Source organism: Aphelocoma coerulescens, chromosome 3, assembly GCF_041296385.1.
Source record: "Aphelocoma coerulescens isolate FSJ_1873_10779 chromosome 3, UR_Acoe_1.0, whole genome shotgun sequence".
Classification (NCBI taxonomy): Eukaryota; Metazoa; Chordata; class Aves; order Passeriformes; family Corvidae; genus Aphelocoma; species Aphelocoma coerulescens.
Window position 1 is genome coordinate 302,158 of NC_091016.1, and position 11,806 is coordinate 313,963.

Genomic DNA, 11,806 nt, shown 5'->3' on the forward strand with positions numbered 1-11,806 from the left:
GCTGGGCTGGCGTTGGTGTCGGCGTCGCGTTCAGGCAGCCGAATAGACGCAGCTAGAGGGGGCCTTCCCTGCCACCATCTTGAGAAGGTCAGAAAACAGCGTAAACGACCGCCATCTTTAGTGTGGCGATGATCTAACTTCCGGTTTCGCCGCCATCTTGGGTGCTGGCAGAAGCCACTTCCGGTCGAGCCGCCATCTTTAGTGTGGTACTCACAAGGCCCCCGCCCCTCACAAGGGCTTCTGTCTATTCAGCTGCCTGAATCCAGCCCGGACTCCGACGCCGGCCCCGCGCTTTCCGCGCGATTTTCCGCGGTGGTCCCCGGTGCGAGGACACGGGTGGTGGGGTCACCGGCGCCGGAGGCGGGCGACGGTCCCGCGACCGGCGGCAGGCATCGGCAGGGACACCTCTCTTAGGGGCCTATTGCGTCCGCCATCTTGAGTGTGGCGGAAGTGTCATCCACCCTCTGCAAGGTCCTGGCAGGTTCGAATAAAAACGCCACTTACGCCGTCCCGAAAGCGCCGAACTGCGCCTTCCTTTCCGAGCCGCCCCCTTGAGAGCGGCACGCGGCCGGCTCTATTCCGACCGTGCTCGCCCGGTGCTCCCCGCCCCGGCTCGCGCTGCGACCGCGCCTCTGCTGCCCGGCAAAACCGGCCCCGCCGGGCCGCCCCCCGCGCTCTCATTCGTCGCGGTCACCGCCCCGCACGGCGCCCGCTCCCTTGCAGCGCTCTGGCCCCGCTCATGCACGCCCGTGTCCCTTGGCGCTCCGAACCGTCCTTCGCCCCTCCCCTCCGCTGCCAGACGCGACCCCGCTCGCTCCTTGCCCTTGCCACGCTCGGCAGCCACCGAGGCCGCCGCCCTCTCGGCTCCCCCGGCCCCGGGCGGCAGCAGCGCCGGGGCGCCGTGCCGGGGCCGGCAGTGCCGCGCTCTCGCCACCAGGCGGCAGCAGCGCCGCCCAGCTCAGCCCGGGGCCGGGCCGCGCTGCGGGGCACGGACAGAGCAGAGGCAAAAGCCGGCTCAGGGCGCTCTGCAGCTCCTGCAGCCCGAGCCTCTCGGCTCCTGGCGCCAGGCACTCGCTTCTTCCCTTCCTACAGAAAAACGCCGCCTCGTTATTCTCAAAACTTGCTCATCTCTAGTCCCAGCTTCTTATATTCCTATATGCAACAGAGTAGAGAGAGAGGGCTGGCTTATTTCAAAATGAATCTACATCTAAATCCATCGCCTTTGTCTATAGATGTCAAAATGAAGACCTTAGCAGGTTTTGGTATTCTGCACACATCCCTCCCTGGGAGGAATGGTAAAAAGTTAAAAACAAATGAAATTTAAACAGTAAAAAGTTAGAAAAAAAGTTACAATGGCAGAAATTTAGAAACAAACAAAGAGGTACAATACAAGAAACGAACAAATTTCTAAAGGTAGAAAGGTTGAAAGTTAAAAACAAAGGTAGAAACAAAAAAAAATTAGAAACAAAGTTAGGTAGACATTTAGAGACAAAGTCAGAAAGGCGAGTGTTGAGCTTTTGACAGGGTACCCTTCCTTCTCAGACCAGGGTGAAAGAGCAGAGGAGGCTGCTGTTCTGCTAAGTTCTTGATTTCAGTCTCACAGCTGTCTTGAAGGCAGAGTTTGAATGGGGTTACATGATAAAGCCAAGCAGCAGCAGCAGGCAAAACCAGCTGCTTCTATATGCTCCATACACTATATTTTTTGCTTACAGAAGTGTGGATTATATTTGTTAATTGACCAGTAAGATTCACACACGATTCTAGTTTTCTTTTTCTTAACCCACCCTGGTCTAATTCTAACAGTCGTAAGCCTCACACAAGTGTTACATCTGTGTTACACAGATTTGCATCTACAGTTTCTATCAGCTCTTAGTGTTTATGTGAACACTCCATCTAAAAAATGGCAACAGTGCCATTCAATCTAGATTTTGTCTAAAGTAAAGAATTCTGTGAAAAGGTAACACTGCTGCAGCAAGAGCCGTGCTGAAGATCTCTGCTACAGCTTTTTCATGATTAAGGCACTTGGCATCTATTTCTACTAAAAGTTAAAAATCTGTATTTCTATTGCACTTTGCTGTGGCTTCATGGATGCCAGCTTGTCCAAAGGTTTCAATTCAAACCTAAGGCTTTGGCTTCCCTCTGGGCCTGAGGCCAGAGGAGCCTCCACTCTAAGAAGGTTAGAAACAAGGTTAGAAAGGTAAAAGTTAGAAAGCAAAAAATACATTTAGAAAGGCACAAAGTTAGAAATGTAGAGTGTTAGAAACCAACAAAGGCAGAAAGGTAAAAATGGGGAGAAAAACAAAGGTAGAAAGTTTCAAAGTTAGAAGCAAACAGAGGCAGAAAGGGACAAATCTAGCAAGTTAGAAACAAACAAAGGTAGAAAGTCAAAAAGGTAGAAACGAACAAAGGTAGAAAGTTGGAGAGGCAGAAAGTGCAGAGGCTGGCAGCAGCCATTCCAGCCTTAAGGAGAGCCCTGTGGAGAAGAGCAACTTGTTCCATTGATCTTCACTTCGAGAAGGGCCTTCTGCTCTCTTGGGAAAGATGCAGACCAGGCCATGACTCCAGGTAGAAGCAGCAGGTGGGAATGCTTTTCCTTCAGCTCCCAGAAAGCTGGGAGCTTTCATGTTTGAGTCAGTGGCCTAAAAGGGGCAGAAAGGCTGCCCTGACAAGTGTGTGGGCATGGATCTGTTTGGTCTTGCCCTGTGCCCATTCCCAAAACTCTCTTCAAACTTGCCCAAAATAGCAACACAAAGCCTGGGGCAGATTGTGCCTGAAGAAAGAATGGTCTCTGTTTTTTTTCCAAGCTGCTACAGAAACAAACTAAGGTAGAAAGGTAAAAATGAACAAAGGAGGGAAGGTGAGAAAGGTAGTTCGAAAGTCAAAGTCAGAGAAAGAGAGAAAGAGAAAGAGAGAAAGTCAGAGAAAGCGAGAAAGTCAGAGAAAGGGAAAGGCAGAAAGAAAGCAAGGCAGAAAGCAAGTCAGAGAGAAAGAAAGAAAGAAAGAAAAATAGAGAGAAAAAGGAATAGAGAAAGAGAAGAATCGGGTTTGAGAGAAAAAGAAATGGAGTTTAAAAGAGAAGTAGTGTTGAAGAGAAAAAGAGCAACTGAGAACTAGAGTGACAGAGACATCCAGAAAGAGTTAAACAGTGAGAAAAAGAGAAAGAGTTCGAAAAAGTCAAGTGAGGAATAGACTAAAAAGTAAAGCAAAGCAGAGCAGCAAAGCAAGAAATACGGCAAAAAACTTACTAAAGCACACCAAAGGAAGAGAGCAACCAAAGGGGGGAGGGGGGGTATCTTTATTAGGGTTTCTTCAACTTTATGGAATGAGGGTTTTTTAGTTACACTTCAGCAAAGCAAGTGGAAACAACAATGTGCACAAGCACAAGTACAAATCCAATCCATCTGCACACTGGTCAAAGTCCAAGTGACATCCAGAGCAATACGTGCAAGTGCAGCGGCAAACACGAATCCAGAGCAACACAAGCCAACCCCATCGCAGTACAACCTAACAATTGTTCTATTTCTGGAAAATGTATGACATCTTATTGGTCCAGGAAACCCAAAACAACAGCAGCAGACAGAGAACAAAACACTCATCCACCACCCGCCTCCTTCAGCTTCCACACAAACCCACCCTCGCTCTCGTCTCGAGAGCACCCCATGGGAAGGCGGTTCCCGGGAGCCCCAAAATCATCGCGCCTGACAAATGCCCAGCCCCGGCACGGTCAGCACCCAACCCCTGGCGATGAACGTCACCTCACAGAGCGGCCGGGGCCCAGATAAAAAAACCCAGCTGGGAGGGAAAAAAACCCCAGACAGCAGAGCTGGGTGGTTTTTACCCTAAGTTTAAAAAGTAGCTGAAAAGCCTGAAAGGCAAAACTCACACCCACAAGGTTAGAAGCATTCCACACACACACTCTTCTCGCAGGCAGACAGACACACACAGACGCAGCTCTGGCACCACATTTCCTCTTGTTCCTGCTGGCCTGGAAAGCCCCAGGTAAATCCAGTCCCTCAGACCTTGCATCCCTGAACACCAGGAGAGCTGGAGTTTTACCCAGATCCCAGTGCCCTGCACAGCTGCACTGACACGAGCACAGGCTGATCGCTCTGCCCAGCACCATCCCTCATTTTCCTCCCGTTGCTCCCCAAGCGTCCCCAAACCACCCCGTGTCTGTGCCGGGGCCAGTGCCTGCCCCGAGCCCAACCAGAGGCTGTCACCCAGCCCTGCACCAGCTCCCACCCCTGGGAGAGCTGGGAATGCACTGAGAGCTCAGCTCCCTGGGCTCCCCAACACCCAAACCAGTCCTCAGACACACAAATAATGCCCAACCTGCCCCTCCGGGCACAGCCAAACACCACAACTCCATCATCCCCAAGGAACTCCGGCAGGTTGCCTCTTCACCTGTGCCTTTTTCCAGCAGCCATGGCTAGGACCGGGCTGTCAGAAATAGCATTCCCTAGGCAGTTCATCCCAGCACAGAGGAGAAGAGGAGCCTGTCACTCATCCACACCACGGGCAGGACAAGGGGGGCCCAAGCTGGCTTTGGCTGCTCCAACATCCAAAGCTCTTGGTGCCAAAGATAGGACGAGTTCAGTGGTTGCTCCTGTCCTGAAAGAGAGCAGAAAAGCAAAGTTAATCCCACTGTGGAATGCAAGACTCCTGCATTTCATATTTCTGCTCTGATTGCTCACCGCAGAGTATTATCCATGGAAAAAAAAGGAGAATGACACCATATCAAATAAAAAGTGCCCTTCTCCAGCACTTTTATTCCAAGCATTAAAAAGATGCTCATTTCTCTTCCAGCATTGTTTCCCTCATTTTAGCAGAACCGTCTTCATCCCAGACCCCCCTCGTCAGCTGTTCAATCCTCTGGCACTGGATTTGGACAAAGGAAGGGACGCACCTGGATCGCAGGAAATCACAGAGAGAAACCCCTCCAAAACCTGACAGAGAAAAACAACAGGAGATGCAGGAAGACACATCCCTCATTTGCACGTCCGGAGTGCTTTTCTAAAGACCTCCCTGCATCTGGATGCTCTTTGCACTTGGCTTTCTTTACAAGAATGCATTTGCTGCTAAACACGTCTCAGGCCCTTATTTGATCAGGATAAGGTCGGATGCAGATGAAGACTCACACAGGGAATAGCCAGGGAGAAGCTATATAGCTAATAGCAGGGCCTGGGAACATCAAGGATGGAGAAGAGAAGGAACAGGGATTGTTTTTCTTGTTTAGAGCCAGCAGTGCTGTGAGCTTGGAGAACACACGGCACCACAGGGATCCAGGGCAGGAGCGGGATAACTCCGGGATAAGGGGAATCTGCTCCCACTCCAGGGCTGTGCCAGTGAAGGAGGGGAAGTTTTAGTGCCTTCATGGCACACAAAAACCAAACCCAGCACCACCGAGCTGGACTTTCGTGAACTGCAACACAAAGCGGCCCCTGGCCTTTGGGGGAACACAACCTCACCGAGTCACGGAGCCAGGGGATGACACTTGGGAATGAGCCTTGCGGCCTGCAGCCAAATCAGATGAGGGAGCCACAGGAGCTGTGGGGTTTCCTGCTCTTCCTGCAACGCCATCAGTCCAGACCAGGAGACCTTTCCTGGAACAGATCTTCCCTGTAAAAGGGAGCAACACCAAAGCTCAAGCCCTCATTTAGAGACCCTTGGAAAAGCAAAGGTGAGAGGGGATTACCTGGAGCCCCAGGGGACCGAGGTGAAGGGGATGAAGAAGCAGACAGCAAACTGCTTCCACTGCTTCTCACTCCAGCAAGGGGAACATCCCTGGAATTTCACGTCCAGCGTCTCTCCCAAGCCCCACCGGCGAACCCACACGTACTCCAGGACTGATCTCCTTTGTACTTCCAGCAGCACAGACCCACCGGGAGGAACTGCAATCCAAGGACACACATCAGCAACCGCCTTCCCGCTTGGCGCTCTCTCCACATTTTTCCCTTTCCAGTGGGATGCAGGTGCCACCCCCCAGAGGCAGGAAAACTGCCTTGCAATCCAGTACAAAACCTGCCTGGGAAGCCCAGGATGCCCGGAGCCAGCAGCCATTTCTCCTGGAGCTCCTGCTGACAGGCATTTGAAGCCTGCTGGGCCTCACAGCTGCTTTTCTGCCAAGGGCATTCCCATCTCTTATTTTTTAGCCCAAATAAAGGTTTGCAAAGCTGAGTTTTGTGAGAAGTGCTTCATATTTGGATTATTCTTAACTTGGGAGTTTCCCTTGGCACCAAAATCAGGGGGTAAACCCAACATGGCCTCAAAGGGCCATAAGATCCCAGATATCCAATCCCCAGTTCCCTCAGCATTGGTTCATTAAAGCTTTTCAGGGGTAATTTAGCAAACTTCAGGGTTTGGTGACTTCACCATCAAAGCAACACGAAACCTGTGCAAAAGGAACTTAACTAAAGCTGGCTAAACGCTGCCCAGACCTGGCAGAAAGCGCTTCCCACACCTCTCCTGGAATTCTCTTTCCCAGCCCTTCCAGCTTCGGAAGGCTTCTGTGGGAGCCTCAAGTCGCGGTGCAGCTCAGAACCTGCACGTACCTAAAGCAGCCCCACGGGAACACGAAGCTTCCCTCGGGCATTTCGTTTCTTTACCCCAAACATTCTTCCCACTCAGCCACAATCTAGAAAGGAAAGAAAGGAAAAGAAGGAAGACCAATTAATTCTGACATAAGGAGTCTTGACTATTCCAACACACTGCCAGGTGAAAAAACATCCCTGCCAGGCTAACAAATCCCCCTGATACTGTCCCCATTCTGTATCAATTATTTAAATGCTGTATTAAGGAGCGTAAGGACACAATGCTTGGAATTCTCAAAAATGGCTCCGCCTGGCTACTCCAAGCACTTTCTCACCCGGGGAGCTGAGCTGTCCCACATTTAAACGCCACGTTTGATCCAAATCCCATAGAAATCTGATATTGTTTGGCTCCTGAGCTTTCCCAAAAGCTGTGCAGTCAAGCCTGGAAATCCTCACTGAAGCTTTGCCATGTCACATCGGGATTTACCCTTGGGAAAACCCCACTCTGAGCACTTGGGTTTCAAGAGGTTGCACCCAATGTTACAGACACAGAATTCCTGCGGGGTTTGGCATTTCCTGCACCTCCAAACACGTGAAAAGAAGGAAGTGCAGAGTCCCGAGGCTCCATTATTGCCATTCTCCTCACATCCCTTTCCTCAGCTGCACGTGGCTTTGTGCCTCCTCTGAAGGGCTGGAAAGGAATTTGGGAACCCCCCTCAGCTTCTTCGGTTTTCAGCTTTTTCTCTGAGCCGGCCCAAAAGGCAAACAGGAAAAAAAAACCCCAAAAGTGCACAAAATCCCAGCCCCTCCCAAGATGCAGCTCCTCACACCAAACCTTGGGAGAATCCCTGGTGCTTCCAACACCGCTGCAATCCCACCTGGAGCTGAGCTTACAGGGTGCTCTGCCTAATCCACATCCAAGCCTGGATAGCCCAAAGCCTGCAAGAAAAGAGGAGGCAAAGTGAAAAGGAGTAAGGGGGAAAAACGGAGTTTTAGGTTTTTCCCCTGTTTCCAACAGGATTGAAGGGCAGGATGGAGAGGTTTCGTGGAAAAGAAGTACCAAAGGCTGCTTCATTCCCAGCAATTAGCGCTGCTCAATCCAAGAGGCCCAATCCACCAGGTTTAAACAGGAGCGGCCGACAGGATGGGTTATGACACAGAGCTGTGAAGCTGGAGCCTTCTTCCTTCTCCCGGGCTCTCCCAGAAATTCTCCATGTCCGGACGCGCTCCCGCTCTCCCTGCTGGGGAGGACGGACTTGGATAGCCCGGGTGACTGGTGAGCCTAAAACAATAAGTGATGCAGTGATCCAAGTGTTTTTCACAAGGAAATGACATATTCTCTGGACCTGGGATAACCCATATCCCATGGCCTTCTCCAGGAAGAGTCCCAGCTGGATAGGGTCTCCCAGAAAGGATTCCATAGGGGCTCACCTTCTGCTTGGAGCTCGGCTGAATTCCTCAGCAATCCCAGGGAATGTGGCCATTGGAGGCTTTGGGCAGATTGGGCTCAATTGCGTTTTTAGGTTTTGTTACCGTCTCTCAGACTTCCCACTGGAATGTGGTCTCCAAGGAATATGTAAATCCCATTGGATTCCTGCTCTTTCGGACAATTTTTTGTACCATTCCTGTACAAAACGAGGCCCCCTGTTCGGATGCTTTTCCCCACCGTTCCCCAGCAGTTTTATCTGCCAGTGCATTCCCTGTGCTGGTTGGGCTCTTCCCAGATCTCTGAGCTCCTTCACAAGGCAGGAGATCCATTTGGCCCAGGAACTGAACCCTCCCGAGGAATTGTCTGATGCCATCTCCACATTTCACAGCTGATCCTTGTGCTCAAAGGATCCCTCTTTCTTCCCTCCAGCCAATTCCAAGCCTCGCTGCCCCCAGCTGGGAACAGTCCCCAGGCCGATCCCTGCAGTCTTCCCTGCCAGGATCCTGCTCAGGAATCCATGGGCTACAAACTGAAGAATTAATTCTTCCCACCCCTGCCCAGTTCTAATTCCAAAGGATTTGGTGTCTGCCTTACCCGGCTGGAGCCTGCTTCCAACTCTGTTCTTGCTGCTTCTGCTGCTTTCCATTTCCCAGGAATTCCACCAACGGAGCGACAGCGTTTTCCACCTCCTCCTCCAGGATTCCCTCTGTTGCGTTCGGGTGCTGGAAGGATATCAAAACCTGGGCCTCACTATCAGGAATTATATCCCCGGATTTGTTCCTTTCCAAATGTCACCTCTTCCCAACAAAGCACTGGCCATCCAAGGAATTCTAGAGAGCGATGTGCTGACCGCTGCTTACTCCTCTGGAATGTCAGAGCTTGGAAAAAAAGGGCAGTTGAGGCTTTTCCTGGTGCTGCCCATGAAGTGTATTTTACCTAAGTGCCCCTGCCCATGCCTTTGCCTGTATCCGCCAAAAATCCACCCATTCATTCCCCAGCTGCTGCCTCCCTCTTTTCCTGGATCCAACAGAATTTTAACAGGTGAATATTCCCCTCTGGAAGAGCACCTTGCATTCCAAACCTAAGTACAAACAAATCATTCCCTTGGACCTTCCTTATTAGAATTCCACTGAGAACGGTGGATGCAAAATGATCCTCTCCTGGCCCCTGCTGGATTCCTGGAGCAGGGATCCTTTCCCTCTTCCCCCCCCCCCCCCCCCCCCCCGCAGTGACCACCCTGCCCTGCCCCCTTATCAGGCTTTGTTCCACAGCTCTTGTCTCCAACTCTTGCATCCTTTCCCTCACTCCAGGAGCTCCCAGCAGTTCCACACCCTCTTTTCTCCCATCCTGATCCTTTCACCAAGAACAGAGCTCTGCATTTCAATTCCCTTCGCTTTTCTCCGACAATTCCCACCAATCCAGACCTAAAGCTGACACAAGGAACACTCGGTGCCCACAAATGCAAATCCAGACCTGGCCATGCCTAAACCAGCAAGTCTGAACACACAATCCTGGACCATCTGCATTAATTCAAACCTAACAATTAGGACACACTGAAGACTTCAACATTCCCAAGAAACATCCTGTTGCCTTCAACTCCCTGGGGTTTTTGCTTTGAACTCATACGGATTAGGGGATCAAGGGATTTCCCTGAAAAAAACCTGTGTGGTGCATGCTGGAATCCCCTATCCCGTGAATCCAGGGAGTGTTCAAAGCTTAAGTCCAACCTGGCCCACCATAAATTTTTGCCAACTATCCCCCAAATGATCAGGTTAACAGAACCCTGCTCTGGTGCTGCGTTTTTAGTATTGGAAAGCCAGGAATTACTTTATTCCCAGAGCGAGGCTCTGGATATGGGCTTGGGGAGAACAAGACCTTACCAACTTACAGAGCCAGGGGATGACGTTTGGGAACAATCCTGGACTGCCTGGCAGCAATTCATTGTACCTCTTGTCACCCACGAACACCTTCACCCACTCCTCCAGGAGCCCGGGCCAGCGGCTCTGCTTCTCTTGGAGCAGGAGGCATTCCCCTGCCCACGGCAGGGACCTGCAAACCATTCCGGAGTCAGCTCCGAGCCAGGGACGGGGCAACACCCCGTCCCACGGCTCCAGCGGCTCGGGCCCTCGGTAATTCCGGATCTGAGCCTCGTAATCCCTGCAGGGAAGAGGCCGGCTCAGGCCGGGATCGCAGAGGGTGGGAAGCGCCCGGGGTGGGCGGAGGCTCTGCCACCCCCACGGCCGCGGCATCCGCACAGCTCCGGGGGACGGGGCCCGCCCCGATGCCGCTCCCCGTCCCGTTATGCCGTTCCCCCGCTCCCCATCCCGTTCCCCCGCTCCTCGCTCACCGCCCGGGCCCGTCCATGCCCGCCTGTCCCCCGCCGACCGCGCCTGCCCACTCAAACTGGCCGCGCGCGGCCGCGCCACGCCTCCCCATTGGCCAGCCCTCGGCCCGCCCCGCCTTCCTATTGGCCGCTGGCCCCGTCAATCACGCGGGAAACCCCGCCGCCCGCAGGCACCGCTCCCACGGCGGCCGCTACACGGCGGCCCGGGCGCATCCCCAGGGGAAAAGGAGGCACAAAAGGAGCAATTGGGAAGTTAAAGGGGAAGGAAGGCTGCGCAGCGCCCGCGGCGCCCCGACAACGAGGAGCAGCCCCCACTCCTCTCCCCATCTTCTTTTCCCACCTCCAAGCCCTGCCCAGCACTGAGGGAAATCTGACAGAGGATTCATAAAGAGCCCTCGCTGAGAGCAGTCATCGCCCCAGGCCTTCAGGCTTGGCAAGATTCTGTAGTGAACGGACCCAAATTCAATTCCCAAATCTCAATCTCTGACAAGTCCTGTTGGAAAGACAGCGGACAGTCCATCAGAACACGGAATTAAAAGGCTGCACAAGGAATAACAGAAGCTTTCCCAGGAATAGCCCAAGTTCCTTTTCTCCCTCACCGGTCCGGGGCCGTGAGACCGAACCTTGGGCCCCAGGAGACAGGAGAGGTGTTATCAACACTCGAACCTCCAAAGCGTTGTTATTGCTCAGAGAGCTGCGCCGGCACTGAGCTACTCCCATGCGCCTGCACGGCTTTGGGGAGGGGCAAGACCACGTCCCACTCCTGCCTGGAGAAATTTCAACGCCCTAAAAAGTCATTTCCCTTCTCTCTCTCTGACCCAGGGCCAAAGCAGCTGTGTAGAACAACCCGGGGGATTTATGGGAGGGTGACTCTCTCAGGAAAGACCCCAGACCCTGAGGAAACAAACCCACCCCAAATTTCCAGCTGAAAACACGCTGCTTCCTGAACAGCAGCGCACAAAACTCTCTATAGCCAGACAGGAGACGACAAACCAGAAAAAGCCAAAAGATGTGCTCTGCTTGCATGCACTCTCTGACTGGTAATTCCAAAGGAAATTCCCCACAGATCGTAAGCAGTCACCTACAATTTGTCCTCTGCATTCATGACTGCCTTGGCTTTCTGTAGAAGTGTGTCAAACATCCATGCAGGCGTCAGGGCCTGGGCTGGCTCGTTTATGGCTCTTCCTGACAGGCCCAGGCCAAACCCAAGCACCCCCCTCACTGCTCCAGCCCCGCTTTCAGGGAAATATTGACACGGCTTAGAAATACTCTCCTTCCCTGCAACTCACTCCCTCCCTGCGCATCCCCGGAGAGGATTTACTCTGCTCTTTGTTCCCGACAGCACCTCTCCAGCGCAAATCCCACTTCACACAGACACAGACCTAAGGCAATGGTTCCAGCAGCAGCTGCAAGCCCCAACTCCCTGTCTCCTGCACAGCTCATCCAAGCACTCCCAGCAATCTCACCTCGGCCCAGAGACTCTCTGTCCGCAGAGGGAAACAC